General features: G+C 31.4%; 1 protein-coding gene across 4 annotated transcripts in view; it reads left to right on the top strand.

Annotated features, from left to right (window-relative positions):
• LOC129946406 (flotillin-2) overlaps window positions 1-14,520 on the top strand; it is a 393,620-nt gene that overhangs the window by 236,875 nt on the left and 142,225 nt on the right. The window lies entirely within an intron of this gene.

The following is a 14,520-nucleotide window of genomic DNA, read 5'->3' as shown; positions in this document are numbered from 1 at the left end:
AAAGGTATTTATAAACCTTTTAGTGTGTGCATAGTATAAAAAAACTACATCACAACTTAATTTTACACATTTACAATATTTAATCTATTTAAAAAGACTCTCAACACTGAAAATTTTAGCTATAACTGAGTTCGAGTATATTGCATGCATCCGAACCGTATAAGCGAGGATGAAAATATTATTTTACTTGATAAATTTTATTTCCTATTCACCAAAAGGCTCTTCTTAAATTATTTCCTAAAAGCCAATTAAAAACAAAAAATTATAATCGAATTGTGTGTCACTACCATCAACTATAGTGCATAAACTCGCTGTTCGTGCTACAATCGGATCTGCATAACCAACTCAAATAATACGGAAGTTAAGTGAGCACAAGAAATATGATTTGAATGTAATGCACAGAAATATCTATACATTCAAAAAGGAACACTGGTTTCTGCATTAACCAAAAAAAAAAACTTTACTTAACTACTGCACCAATTTCCAAATGAAGAGGTTGCGTATTCGGTTATTTGTTCAATTTGATTATAATTAAAATCACCAGTTAAGATTAAAAAACCAGGTTAATATCGAAAACCGTTTTGAAAATCGTTGATCCATACAAATCACATAAAAAAGGAAAAATTATAGTTTTTTTTAAACATTTTTCTACGGTGCATTAAAACCACTTAGAAGCTGTCACTTTGTATTATAAAAATCGTGTTTTATTGAAAATAAAAAATATTCCTTTGTATGTCAATAATACAGCAGTCCGTCAACTTTTAGATAAAAACTTGTAGATTTGATAGATGAATCCTCTTCAAATCACTTTGAATTAACCATGGGAACATTGATATTTATCTTTCATTTGGTGAGACTGTATCAGTATTTAGTTTTCCGTTTTGTGTAATGAATCTTTAATCTTTTAAACGAAAATTGAATGATTTCACTTTAGACTAAAAATTGAATTAAGGCTTTTTTTTATTGAATTTTATAAATTGAAAAGTAATGTAGTTTTGAAAAAAAATATTCAAACAAAATTGAATTGTTTTGAGATAAAACTTACGAGCATTGATTTTTTATATGTACATTTAATTTGACATACTTACTTACTTAACGTGGCGCTATAGTCCTGTGTGAACTAGGGTCTCGAAGCGACCTAGGGTGCTTCATCCGCTTTTATCATAATCCCTGCTTCTACACCGTATAGCAGGACAGCAATGATAAGGGTCTTTTATACGTACACTTTGGTCGTCGGTGTTTTATTTCCTTTCTTGATGACATTACTCGTATGTACTTTGTTTTGGCCTCATTAACCCCTAAACCCATTTTTGTCGCATCTGCCTCAATACCCACCAAAGCACCATTGACATCACGCTGAATTTTTCCGAACTAAGCGTGATGTCAGTATATGCCAGTGATCGGAGAGACTTGAAAGATAGTACCTCTAGTGTTGACGTTGGAGCTTTGCACTATTCTTTCAAGGACGGAGTTAAAAAAATCGCATGGCAGCGCGTCAACTTGTCTCAAGTTTTGATATGGAAAGTTTCTGTTAAGTTGTTCCCAACCTTCATGGAGCAACGTGAATTCTCCATGGTGATCATGCACAAACATCAAATTTGGTAGGCATGCCAAAACTAGACATAGCTCTATAGTTTATCCCATAACCTTTGTAATTAAGGGGTATAGTGAATCTTTCCATTGATTGAAATCAAAGTTATCTATGTTAAGGTCCATGTCACTCTCCCTAGCAAGTTTGATCCATTCTGTATACCATCCCGACCTCTCTCGAATAGTTTGAGAAACACCTACTCTCAGATGCATTTCCATATTTAAATTTGTTGTCAAAATCACTCCAAGGTATTTGAACTCTTTGACAAAATCTATATTTTCACCATTGTAGTTCCATTTTTCATTAAGGCAGTTTCTACCTCCTCCTTTCTTGAAAATCATGATCTTGGACTTTACCATGTTTACTATTAGGTTCCATATTTTACATTACTCAAAAATCCAGTTCTAGAGATGGGGCATGAACCACAATATCATCCGCAAACAAGAGTGCTTTAATAAATTTTTCCGCGTCGATACCAGCAGGTAAGAAATCGACTAAGTCTTCCATAAACAGATGGAATAAGCTTGGACTCATCGTACAACCTTGTGTAACGCCTGATTCAGTTCTGAACCATTACGACCTTTTTGTACCATTCCAAACTGCTGCATTAGTATTCATATACAGGCTTTGCAGGACTCTTCCAAATTTAAACTACATTCACATACCAAAGAGCTTATAGAAAATAGCTTGCCTATTCACTGCATCGTGTCAAATACAGACTTAAAATCGACAAAAAACGCGTATAACTTCTTTCTTCTTTTTATAAAGGAATCGGCAATGCTTTTCGGAACAAAGATATGATCGATTGTTGAGCAACTGGATCTAAAGCCTGCCTGAAATTCTTTCAACAGCTTATTTTCTTTAATCCATTTATTGAGCCGTGTTTGCAGAACAGCTGTAAATATTTTATTTTATACACGAATTTAAAAAAGATATTCCTCGATAGTTGGACTTCTAAGACCAGCTTCCTTTTTTTGAATCGAAAAAATGATTGATTCCCTACATTCTCGAGGAATCATACCTGTTCCCAACAACTCGTTGTAGCTGCAGTAAGGCTTATTAACTCAACGGTTTCATACATATTTTTTGGTAAATATAAAAATAGTAACCCCTTTAAATCTAGCTTAGACTAAGAAAAGTATTGAAGACATTTAATATTATGGGCGTATTATAATTATGAATTACAACTTAAAACAAAAATTTAGAAAAAAAAAACTATGCAAACACCTTACTTCGTAAATTATCCCAAATTGTATTGTGGGCCCAAAATAGGTTACAGGGGGCAGAAGTAAAGTTTTTCGACTTTTTTTCAAACAAAAAAACACCAGAAAGTAAAAAGTTTTTTTTTTAGAAAACTTAGGTATTTTCCTAGCGTCAGCTCTTCTCGCAATATTTCTGGGGGCCTCCGATATTGTTTACTTAAAGGCACTTACCTTTCACTTTCAGAAAAACCCCAATATTTTGCAAAAATAGTTGTTTTGCATTGAAAGTGAGTTTTACTCTTTTGCGAAACATTGATTTATTTAAAACAACAAGACATAGCTTAAAATCATGTTACTTGCAAGCTTCTTAGTTAAAATCTGAAACTTTTTCTTCAATTAAAAATTAAGTACCTACGCCTTTATCACACAAAATGATATCAGCAAACATGATCTTTTATAGTTCTTTTATTTTAAAGATGTAATGTACCGAAAAAAATCACTTTATAATTCTTACTACATCCCGGTTATCGGGTAAATTGAAGTTTTTTAAAAAAGCCTTGTGTGAGTTGTTGAAACAATTGCAGAATCAGAAAAAAAATTCTAAGTCTCGAAAATGATTTCTTCCGAATTTCAAACTTAAAAAATGTATTATTCATAAGACCCAACCCTAAAAATGTTATAAAATCTGGACATCTTAAAGCCTTGATATGTACATGAAATTCAGAAACCACAACATTTTTACAACCCTGAGTTTTTGTTTTGTCGTTTTCTTGTTCATTTTATAATATCTGGTTTCCGTAACTACTGGTTTCTCATACCCTTTCTCTTGCACGTAAATTCAAAAAAAGGGATTAAATTCTTCTATATTGCAAAACCTCTAATTTATTGCAATCATCTTCATTGAGCTTGATAAAATTTTGAATTCCATAAAAACTGGTGTTCATCCATGTGATTTTCAACTTGAAGTATGTATTAACAAAGTGTTTTATAACATGGGTTTTACCCACAGACATTTATTACTTAGAGTTTGAACAAAAAACAAAATAATAAAAAAAACATAAAATAATATTTCTTCCAAAAATTTCATAAATTTCTTCGTCAGTTTCTCCTTTTTTCAGTTTTATTGATAAATAAAATTGAACTTAAAATTTATTTATAGTCTATAAGCCTTTGGTTGGTTGTTTCTTTCATACTCACAAAAAAAGTAAGCCCCATACCATGGAACTGCTTCCTACAAACATGGCTCTAACACAAATACCATTGATTTTTCATGAACCTGATAAAATGTTCCCAATGTACAGAAAACAAAAAATTGAAGAAACAAAAATCAATGCAGCTGACTGCTGCTGCTTCGGACTTCATACCACGCATCAGAGCTCATGTATGTTAAAAAGAAGTACAAACAGCCTGACCAAACAACCGGAATGGTTACTTTCGATTTCATTATATTTGATGCAGACTCTTAATTTAATTTTATTGAACTTGAGGTACTGGTTTTGTTATTGTCAATCTCAGTTTTTGTAGTTATGGATTTGATGTTTAAAAAGTTGCATCTATAAGGCAAGGAATTGTCGAGGGCGCATAAGTGTTACTAAGATGCATTTGGTTACTTTTCCAGTAATTCTTGTTTTACAAGAAAAATTTAACATGCTGTTTTCATGGTGGTAATTTTTAGATTTCTGCATTTTTCCAAATTTTATTCCTATTACATTTGCGACCTCATGACACTACTTACCAAAACCTGAACCAGGGGCCCTACTATGTAACTCGATTCTACTTTTGATTCTATTCGAACCTCATTTCCGATTCTACTTTCATATCGTACAACGTATGAAAGTAGAATCAGATGACTGTTATACCAACTTGTTTTGAAAAAAATTTGTACTTTCGAACGAGTATCGAGTTGTTTGACATTTTTAAAAACAAAATAAAAAACATCAAGTTTTTGGACAAGAATAATTATTACATAGCAGCTTATTGTTAAGAGCTATCATCTTTCTAAAGACACTTCCAGAAGACAAATTGCTGTTCCGATTATCATTAACTTATCAGCAGCATTGATTTTTTTGGAAACAGGAGGTTACCAAAACCAAATCGGTGGTGACAGCAAACCGTGTCAAAAATACTTTCCGAAGTGATGAAGAATACATGTGCTAGCTGATGATGAATTTTAAAATGAATGAGGAAGAGAAACGAAAGTCCAAACGCTATTTTCCTAGTTTATACGAAAGTTCACAAGAATATAGTTGGCACTACTAGAACTATTTGACTCTCGTTGGTTAGAAAGTAGTCAAATAGATACAAAGTACCAATTTTTCGAATTCGAGCAATTTCATTTTAGAATCGAGCTACAACTTGAAATCAGGATATGACATTTTCTTTCGACACTTTCCGAAAATTGTAGTTTTAGCTTTTTTCATCTTCTTCTTCTTCAAAAATCCATTCTATTGATACTGAGTTTAGCATTCTTCTTCATCACTGAAAACCTAACAACTCTAGTTTTATAGATCCGTCCCTGTAGATTATCTCACAATTAGTTTTTATCTTATTCAATGCTGATTTGCAAGATTTGTAAGAAAAATAAACAAACAAGAAACCAGGCGTTTTGCAGAAAACGTGACATTGAAATAGCTTCAAAAATATGTAGATACGATAAACATAATGGCGGCGGCATGATGGTTAATGATAGTGAGTCTTACATCCACAAAAAGCGCTAATGATTTGTTTTATTATCTTTAAACGTATGTTTAAGTAATATTGATAAAAAGAAATTTTCAATTCACAAAACATAAGTTATTGTCATTGATTATCTATTTGATTTCCTCTGATGAGTGATGTTTTTTTTTATATAAATTTATGCAGTCATCAATTTCAATCTCCAACACGAAACACTGATTTGAACTATAAAATGAAACTAAAGTAAATTTTCTTTATTGATTTTCGTATTTATTTATTTATATTTATGGCTTGTTCAGTTAATGAGTCTTGATTGACTTTATATTTTATTTGACGGTTAGTTTAAGATAAAATACTTATAAACATCTCCTCTAAATTTCGTTTGACTTTTGAAAATAGATTCTCTATTTTATTAAGCAAAAATACAATATTTCAGTGTCAAATGATTTTTTTTTCTATCTGATGGTAACATTTTAAAGACACTCGGTTGTAATCGGTACCGAATAGTATGGTACTCTTACCGCACTGAAACCATCGGTTAATCAGGATCAATCTATGAAGATCGACAGATTATTTGTTTGCTTGCTATACAACAACGTCCTTCAGACTGGTATCTTTCCTCATGATTAGAAGAAAGTTATACTCAAACCGATTCCCTAAGAGTTCTCTAAATAAGTTCCCTAAGTGTAACTAAATCGATGGATGTCGTCCGGTATCTCTTCTTAAAATCAGTTTGCTCTGAAATCTATAGTTGGATCCAAAAAACAGGAGCCTTCGTTCCAAAATTGAGGCTATTTGCTTTCGTCGAAAAAAAAGGAAATGCTCGCCGACTGCACTTACAATTTGCAAAAAGAACTTACGAGTAGAATGCTTAGAGTTACCTTCAGTCGCAATCTGAAAGAAGAACTTCACTTCAAAAATATCATCAACCAACTGAAGAACCGAAACAACGCTTTAAATATGAAACGCTCTCGGCGAAAATAACCCCATCTTGGAACTGCTCTTTAAATAACCAAAGCTCCAGTCGAGTGAATGCTTCGGCATGGACTTACTTACTTACTTTATGTGAACTACAAAGAAAAACTTAGAGATCATTGATATAGCCATAAATGAATACTACAGAACATCAACAAATGCGCTAAGAACAATACCAATAAAAACTTTTGGAATAGTAGTTGGTTATGAATCAATATTAGAAGGCTGGATAGAGGAAAGCGCAGCTTCACAAGAATTGAAATTGCTGAATAAAACTAAAGAGGAAAAATTTAATATCCTCTTTAAGAAAGCTCATGAGTGTATTCCTTTAGAATCGTCAGAAAACCTCAGGTCTTCGTTCCTTGCTCCATTTAAAAGGCACTTGTTATCCATCTACAACAGCCTCTCAAGAGTCAAAAATGAAAACACCTCTTCCCAATTCTTTATGCTTCATCGGGAACTAATCGAACTCATGAAGATATTGTAACAAAATGGATCCTACAAAGATGAAAATTTGACATAAAATTAAAAGCGAATGCGGTAAGTCAGCATTTGATATTATTGACAGTACTATTCGCGTAGTACGGCTAAAGAAGGAATCTCCGTATTTGACAGTACAGCCGAAGTTGGGGGTATATCTCGATTTGGCAATACAAGATAGAATTGGGTGAAAACGAATATGAAAAGCTAAGAGAACTATCGTCAGCGAAACAATGTATTGGACAAATGTTGCAGACAGGAGATCATAAATAAAAATGAGGAAGAGTGTTGAAGATAAAACAGAGTCCTGGGGCACACCAGCATTTTGTGGTTTTCAGACTTGAACCCATGCAATACTACTTTTATTGAACGATCCGAAAGATAATTACTAATCCAATGAAGCAGGGATTCACGAACACCGAAAGCACGCATTTTTGATAAGAGAACGTGATGCCAAACCCCTTTTGAAATATCAAGTGCAATAATATAACTTTCTCCAAAGCGATGTAAAGATTTTCTCCACTGTTCGTTGAGATGAACCATGAAATCAACAGTGGACCTATTGCTTCGAAAGCCGTACTGACGGTCATTAAGAAGCTTTCGATCTTCAAGATATTTCTTAAGCTAATAATTAATCAGCGTTTCCATGACCTTGGAAAGAAGGGACGTAAGTGCAATCGGTCGTTGATTAAAACGTGAGGAAGATTCTTCAGAACAATAGCGGGGATACCATCCGGACTTTAGCTAAACCACGAAAATAAAAATATTTTAATAAATTATTTTCTTTTTTTTTATCGAAAATGTAGCTTACGATAAAATGGTGGAAAGAGCTCGATATGCTCTTTGCTCTATGTATGTTTAAAACGATTTTTAATTCTGATACGTGATGTAAAAGACCGTTTATATTTCTATGTTTTTTTGAAAGCGACTCCTTCGCTTTTATTTTTTTGTTTAGCTTCATTTCAATTTTGTTTTTTCTTTTAAAATTAATCTATAAACAAAAAAGACCAGAGTAAGAAAATATCAAAAAAGTACTTAACTTGGCCTTATGATACGAGAGCTTCTTACTTTCCGGACTATGCCTTCCGTGACCAGAATATATAGAAACTTATCCTTCTAAAAAAGTACACGTTTTATCGTTTAACATGAATAAGTTCCAAATATAGGGGTACACCACATAGAAGAAGCAAGGTCTGCTAATTATTATAATCCTGTTGAGTGCAAGCAAATGCTTAGTTGGACGTCCACTAGAAAAAAAACAAAAACTTTCTCTTCTAATTGCCTTAAAATTTCCCAGCAATCGGTCGTTAAATTACCACCCAGTACACCCAACTATCTATATTTTACCTTACCCACCGACCGCAACCATAGCACGAAAAGAAGAGTAAAAAAATCAATGAACTTCATTAAACCGGAAAAAGAAGAAAGGGTTGGTGAGTGTTGGCGAGTGACCAGATGTGCGACCGTGTAGATATAAAATTTTAGCTGATATTAAGTACCGGCTGCATTTCCGCTGAATGCAATATGGCATACACGATAACTTAAAAGAAGTCCACAAATATGAGTCGCATGTAGTTGCTGTGGGAGTTCTAATCGAGGTTTCGTGGTAGGTTGCTATTTGCATCTTTAAACCTATTTTTCGAGTTTTTGGAATGAATGTATAAACTCTCAAATTGAACAACAAGCCGACAAATTGTATGGGCATACATATATTGCACATAGTGAATTTTAGGATTTCTTACTTTTTTTTTAAAAAAGGTTTGCTAACTTTTTTTTATGAACCAATACTTAGTCTATGGTAAAAGAAGTAACAAAATATGTGAATTTATTTTTTTTATTTTATTTGTTCGACTGTGGTGTAGGTGGCTTAAAAACACCACTCCGTTTGATGCATTCGGCAACAATAGGGTCATAAATAATTCATTATTAGTGGTTTAATTAATTTACTAACTAAGCTCTGTAAGCAATTGTCGACACGTTTCATAAACGATTGAAACAAAATTTTAAAAGCACAATAACAGGCGATAAAAATATCAAATAGCAACAGGAAATGTAAGTATAGGGAATAAAGTTTCAACATAATAGATTGTCTAATGGATTTTTTTGTATTAAATAATTGACTGCATCAAACAGAACTATCAGGCCAGACCATGCCATTCACACAAGATTAAGATCTATTGATTTTAAAAAAGAAATTGAATTTAAAACTTGTTCATATTTCAAATCTTCGCCAAATTGAAAACAAATATAAGACAAGCACAATTGTCGTGGCACTTGCTTTGTTTTTATGATTAATCCCTGGTAATGCTTAATTGACACTCAAGTTAATATCACCCTTAACAATTGGTCAAAATGAACTCAGAATAAAAAACTGAGTATGCACATATATCGCCATTTTATCATAAGCGACATTTTCAATAGAAAATCCAACTTAATTATTAAATGTTGCTAGTAACACATAGAGGCTTGAGCCTTTGGTTTTATTCTGTCACAAAAACAATACTTTAGTATTAATCTGTCCTGAATTCAATTCTCGGCTTAAAATATTTAGTGCCACATTAGGTTTTTAAAATATTCAACTTTCAAAATGTTAAAGACAACAAAAAACATGGTTTTTATATATTTGAAAAGTATTATATATTTGAAAAGTTCAAATCTTTATCTTCTAGATACAGTTTAAACCCTTTTAGTATCTTACTTAGTTTTTGGAAATTCCCATTAATTATGACTATGAGTCTTAATTTGACTCTATATAAAGTTTTGAGCAGAATTTGACCTTAATACTTTCATAGTTTTGTAAAACGTTTAAAGTAAATTTTAAGTGGTGATTTCGAATCCGCACTTCGATTTTAACTTTTATATTTTTTCTACGAGTGATATGTATTTCAAAAAACTTGATTTATATTTGTTTAGACGACGGATTCGTTACTAGCACAAAACTTACTTTCAAACAGTTTTTTCTTTTCTATTGAAAACCGTTTGAGCACAATACTTTCAATTTCTTTCAGTTTTTTGTAAGACAGCTGAATTCTTATAACTTAGGAAGATTTTTTGAAAATATTTTGAAATAGTACTTAAAATATTTTAATTGAAAGATATTTTATATTTCGAAAAACATCACGAATTTTATAGAAAACAAGTAACTTTATATTTCTTTTTGAATTTAAAAAATTAATATCTCAAAAACCTTACGTGATGGAGTAATCTAAAGGTCGGATTTGTACCAACACCATCAAAACCCATTGGAAGAGCAATTTGACTGCCAAGAACAAAGTCATGTCAACTAACGTAATCAACACTATATGTAATCTCTTTTAATTTTAACTGAATCTACATACATATGTACTTAACTTACCTTTACCTTCGCATTGTATTCGTTCTACTTAAAATAAATTGTTAACTTTCTACGAACACTTTATATATTAGAAAAATCCCGCTATGGTTTTATTCTTTGCAACATTTGTAAACCGTAGTACCCGTGGCATGATGGTTAGTGCTATGGACTGTCATGCGAGAGGTCTTGCGTTTGATCCCTGCCTATGCCACCTAAAAGTTTTTTCACGGGTACTGCCTCTTGCGAGGAATTGACAAATTCTCCAAGAGTAATTCTTGTCATGAAAAGTGCTTTCTCAAATTTGCAGTTCGGATTCGGCTGAAGGTCCCTTCCATCCCTGACAACAGTACTCGCAAACAGGAATGGTTGAGAGTTGTAAGTCACTAGGCCCTAGTTCGCAAACAGACAGTTGCGCCACCCTATTTATTTGTTATACATTTGTAAACCTTTCTTAATTTAAAAAAAGGAAGTGCACTGATAGCCAAAATATAAAGGGTTCACAGCTAAAAGTTTAAGTCTTCTGTGCCACGAATCAACCTGAATTTGTGTTCTGCGTAAATTAAGTTAAAATTGACTATTCTTTAAAAAATAATTCGTCTGGAACCCATTTTTTGTTTTTGTCGAACCAATTTTCCATTTTTTCACTACTTACGAAGAATTGATTTCAATGAGTTGAAAAGTCGACTGTGAAGGGCCATCGGGTCTACCGTAAAATGGATCCAATGCCCACAACGTTTGCGTTAACAAACACTCATTTTGATAATCAAGCTTGAACGTTGTGTTCAATCGTGTAACTTTCCATAATGATTTGGCATTAACAACTGAATAACAAATACAAGATTTGACAAATGTCACTTAAACTAAATGGCCGCCACGGAGCGCCAAAATCTACCATCGCCAAGACAAAACAATACTTTTTTACAGGATTAGTCTGTCTTGAATTGAAATACCGCTTTAAAATTTACTGTCACATTAGTTTTTTAAAATATCCAACTTTAAAAACGCCAAAGATAACTAAACGGGATTTTTAAAAATAAGTTAATAAAGCACTGGATTTTGAAAAGCTCAAATCTTTGTCTTCTTTAGATAAAGTTTAAATCATTGTACATAGTTTTTGGAAATTCTTTTTTTTTCAAAAAGAACATGTAGCGACTCCTTAGCCAAACTTTCAATTTATATGTAAAATTTGATCATCATTCATAAGACCAAAGCGAAGAAAAAGCCATGAGTATGAATTTTATGGAACCGATGTATGATCATTTTTTAATTGTTTGACCAGTTACGAAAAATTGAAACCTCAACCAACTCAAATAATACAGAATTTGTTATCTTGGTAAGGATAATACCGATGCATAAAATATCATTTAATTATATTATTATTTTACGCTACAACTTTGTGGTAATGAAATGAATCAACTAGGTTCTACATTTCACTTTCACTCGAAATAAAATTGAAATCGTTTCAATCGTTTCAAAATATAATTCGACCTTAAAACGAAGTGAAATTACGGGTTCTACGTTTGGATTTTTTTTGGAATTTCAAGTGATTTGAATCCGACGAAAGTAAATTGTTGTGATTTGAATTCTACTCGAGGGAATTGCTAAAAAACAATAGTAACTGCTTCTCTTTGTTTTCAAGGAAAATGGCAAATAAATTCATTTGAAAAAAAAGACAAAGCATTTAAAATGATTATTATTCAACTTACCAAATGTCTTCTTTATAACATTTCGAGTAAAACAAGTCACGTTCATTAACTTTACCTATACACCAGAGTCTTTCCCAACCTACATATTATAATTTGAGACTGCTTATTGCAAGAACTGCACATCTTTAGCTTTCATGTGCATCAACACAATGCAAAAAGAGGCTGGGATGCGACCCACACTGATAACTTCCCATCCCGTCTGTCGATTTATCTTGTTTAAAAAGTTTGTAGGTTTTCGTGTTTTGTTAAAAAGTTGTCACTTAAATTATTCTTAAAAATTTTTAAATTACCAACAATATTTTGCATATATGTAATAAAAAAGTCTATTTTTGTTAACAAGATTTTTAGTCGAAAACCAATTTTTACCAATTTTAGTACCATTTCTTAAAAGTTTTTCTTTCTTATATAAACAAGTACAAATTAGATGAATTACAAATTGTTTGAATTCAATATCTGCAATTGTTCACGAGATATCGAGAACATGAATTTTTACAAAATGTCACAATATTTTTCGGGAGATAAAATAAGTTTGAAGGCAATATTTTTTTAATGTTTGAAAGATATTTGAGTTGAAAGTAAATTTTTACCAAGTTTTAGTATTGTTTTTTTTAAGGTGTTTATTTTTTGTAAGAAAACTGTAAATTCGATTTTTCTCAAATTTTTATCAAATTTGAAAACAATATTTCTTATAAAATAAAATTTGTTTGAAGGCATAATCTTAAATTTTCGAAATGATAATTGAGTCCGAATTCAATTTTTATCAACTTTTATTCATTTTTGTTAAGGTTTTTATTTTTGTAAGAAAACTGTGAATGAATGTTGACAAAAATATTTCTTAGGAGATTAAATTAGTGCAAAGCCAATATCTCCAAGTTTTTAAAATATATTTAAGTCGAAAAATATACCAACTGTTAGTAATGTTTTGTTAAGGTTTTTATTTTTTATAAAACAAAACTGTCAATTCAATATTCCCAACATTTCACCAGTTGTCAAAAACTTTTTTCTTTATTGCACAAAATTATTTTAGAGAAATCATTTCTTGTTCGTTAAATATTCGAGGCGACAAATACTTTTGTTCTCTCTCTTGATTTATAAAAAAAAATGTAAGTTAGATTTTTCCCGAAAATATGCTAGTTTGATAAAAGCTTCAAACGAGAAGTTAATAACAAAAAAACAATTATATTTTTATTTATTTAATTGAAAAACTCAGAAAACATACAAATTTTTTCTTTTTTTTCTTTTTCAATTATGATTTTCGAGATTTCGTGGTATTTCGTATTTCGTTCAGATTTGAATTTGAATGATCTCACTTATTATCTGATTAATTTGAATATCTTAAAATGATATGGTAAGGAATATTAAAAAAATTTAAACTAACCATTCCCGGACGGTTTGCGTCATTTAAATATTGAGAGTTTTGGTAGAATATGATGAATCTTTATTTGCAATGTTACTTACGCCTCAGTCTCAGTTTAACGTGAGAACAATAATGATTGAATTAGTTGAAATAAAGTATTAAAGTTATTAAAAAAAAAAAGAAATTGACGTCCATAATCGGGTAGCAAACCATTTTAATTTGACATAAGTGCCCATGTTCTACATTTCTACTTATTGTGAATACTCTTTGCGAAAGTGAATTTGGGTGTTCAACAATTCGTTATTTTGAATTGGATTTTCGAACATGCAAATCGATAGTCTCAATTTCGGTTTGTTCCATTTTTTGATCGCATTCAAATCACACTTTTTATTTCTGTGGATTGATCTTTGATAGCTTCCTTCTGCTAGGAATGGGAGGGTTGCAGCAAGATTTTGAATGAATTTTGAAAAAATGGTAAATCCAATATATTTGATTTGTCTCGCAAAATTCGTCATTTTTTCATGGATGATCCTTCAGTTCTGATAGTTCGAAGCAATTTCGAAGTTTTCGAAATCGATCAAATTGAAAAAAAATGCAATTTCATTTCACGTGAAATTGAAAAGTGATTTCAATTCACTTTTGAGCGAAATTCGAAACATGGGTGAAGGTGTTATTTCTGAAAATGATTATCATGTTTTTGATAACTTTCCAGATTTACTGACGCAAATTATTTATTTGTGGTGAAGGTGATTTTTGTTTTGGGTTGTTGTCTTCAATAAGCGTACATATAAAATACATATTTCTAAAACGATAATTTATTGCATATTTTTAGTATTATACAAATGAAACTAAGATTCAATTTGATTCAAATACGTTGAACAAGTTATAGTTTGGAGAACGCAACGTTAAAAGTACAAGTACTACTTTTACTTTTTTTGTGTTCGAAAATGTTTGCAAGAAAATAGTGTAAAGTTCCTACAACACTTCCTCCTTCTTCTGGCTGACCAAGTAGATCAATAAAAATGAAATAAATACACTAAGTTCATGCAAATGACAAATATATTTCTCAAAACTCTCTACTGCCTAGGGTCTACGATGCACCATTTTTAAATTATAAAGAATTAAAACTCCAAGAATCTATTTATTTTCATATTGATTTCAAACTTTAAATACAAATACCTCAAAACGCAACAAATGGA

Source organism: Eupeodes corollae, chromosome 2 (genome assembly GCF_945859685.1).
Source record: "Eupeodes corollae chromosome 2, idEupCoro1.1, whole genome shotgun sequence".
NCBI lineage: Eukaryota > Metazoa > Arthropoda > Insecta > Diptera > Syrphidae > Eupeodes > Eupeodes corollae.
The sequence above is the reverse complement of the archived record's forward strand: the minus strand, read 5'-3'. Positions and strand labels throughout refer to the sequence as shown.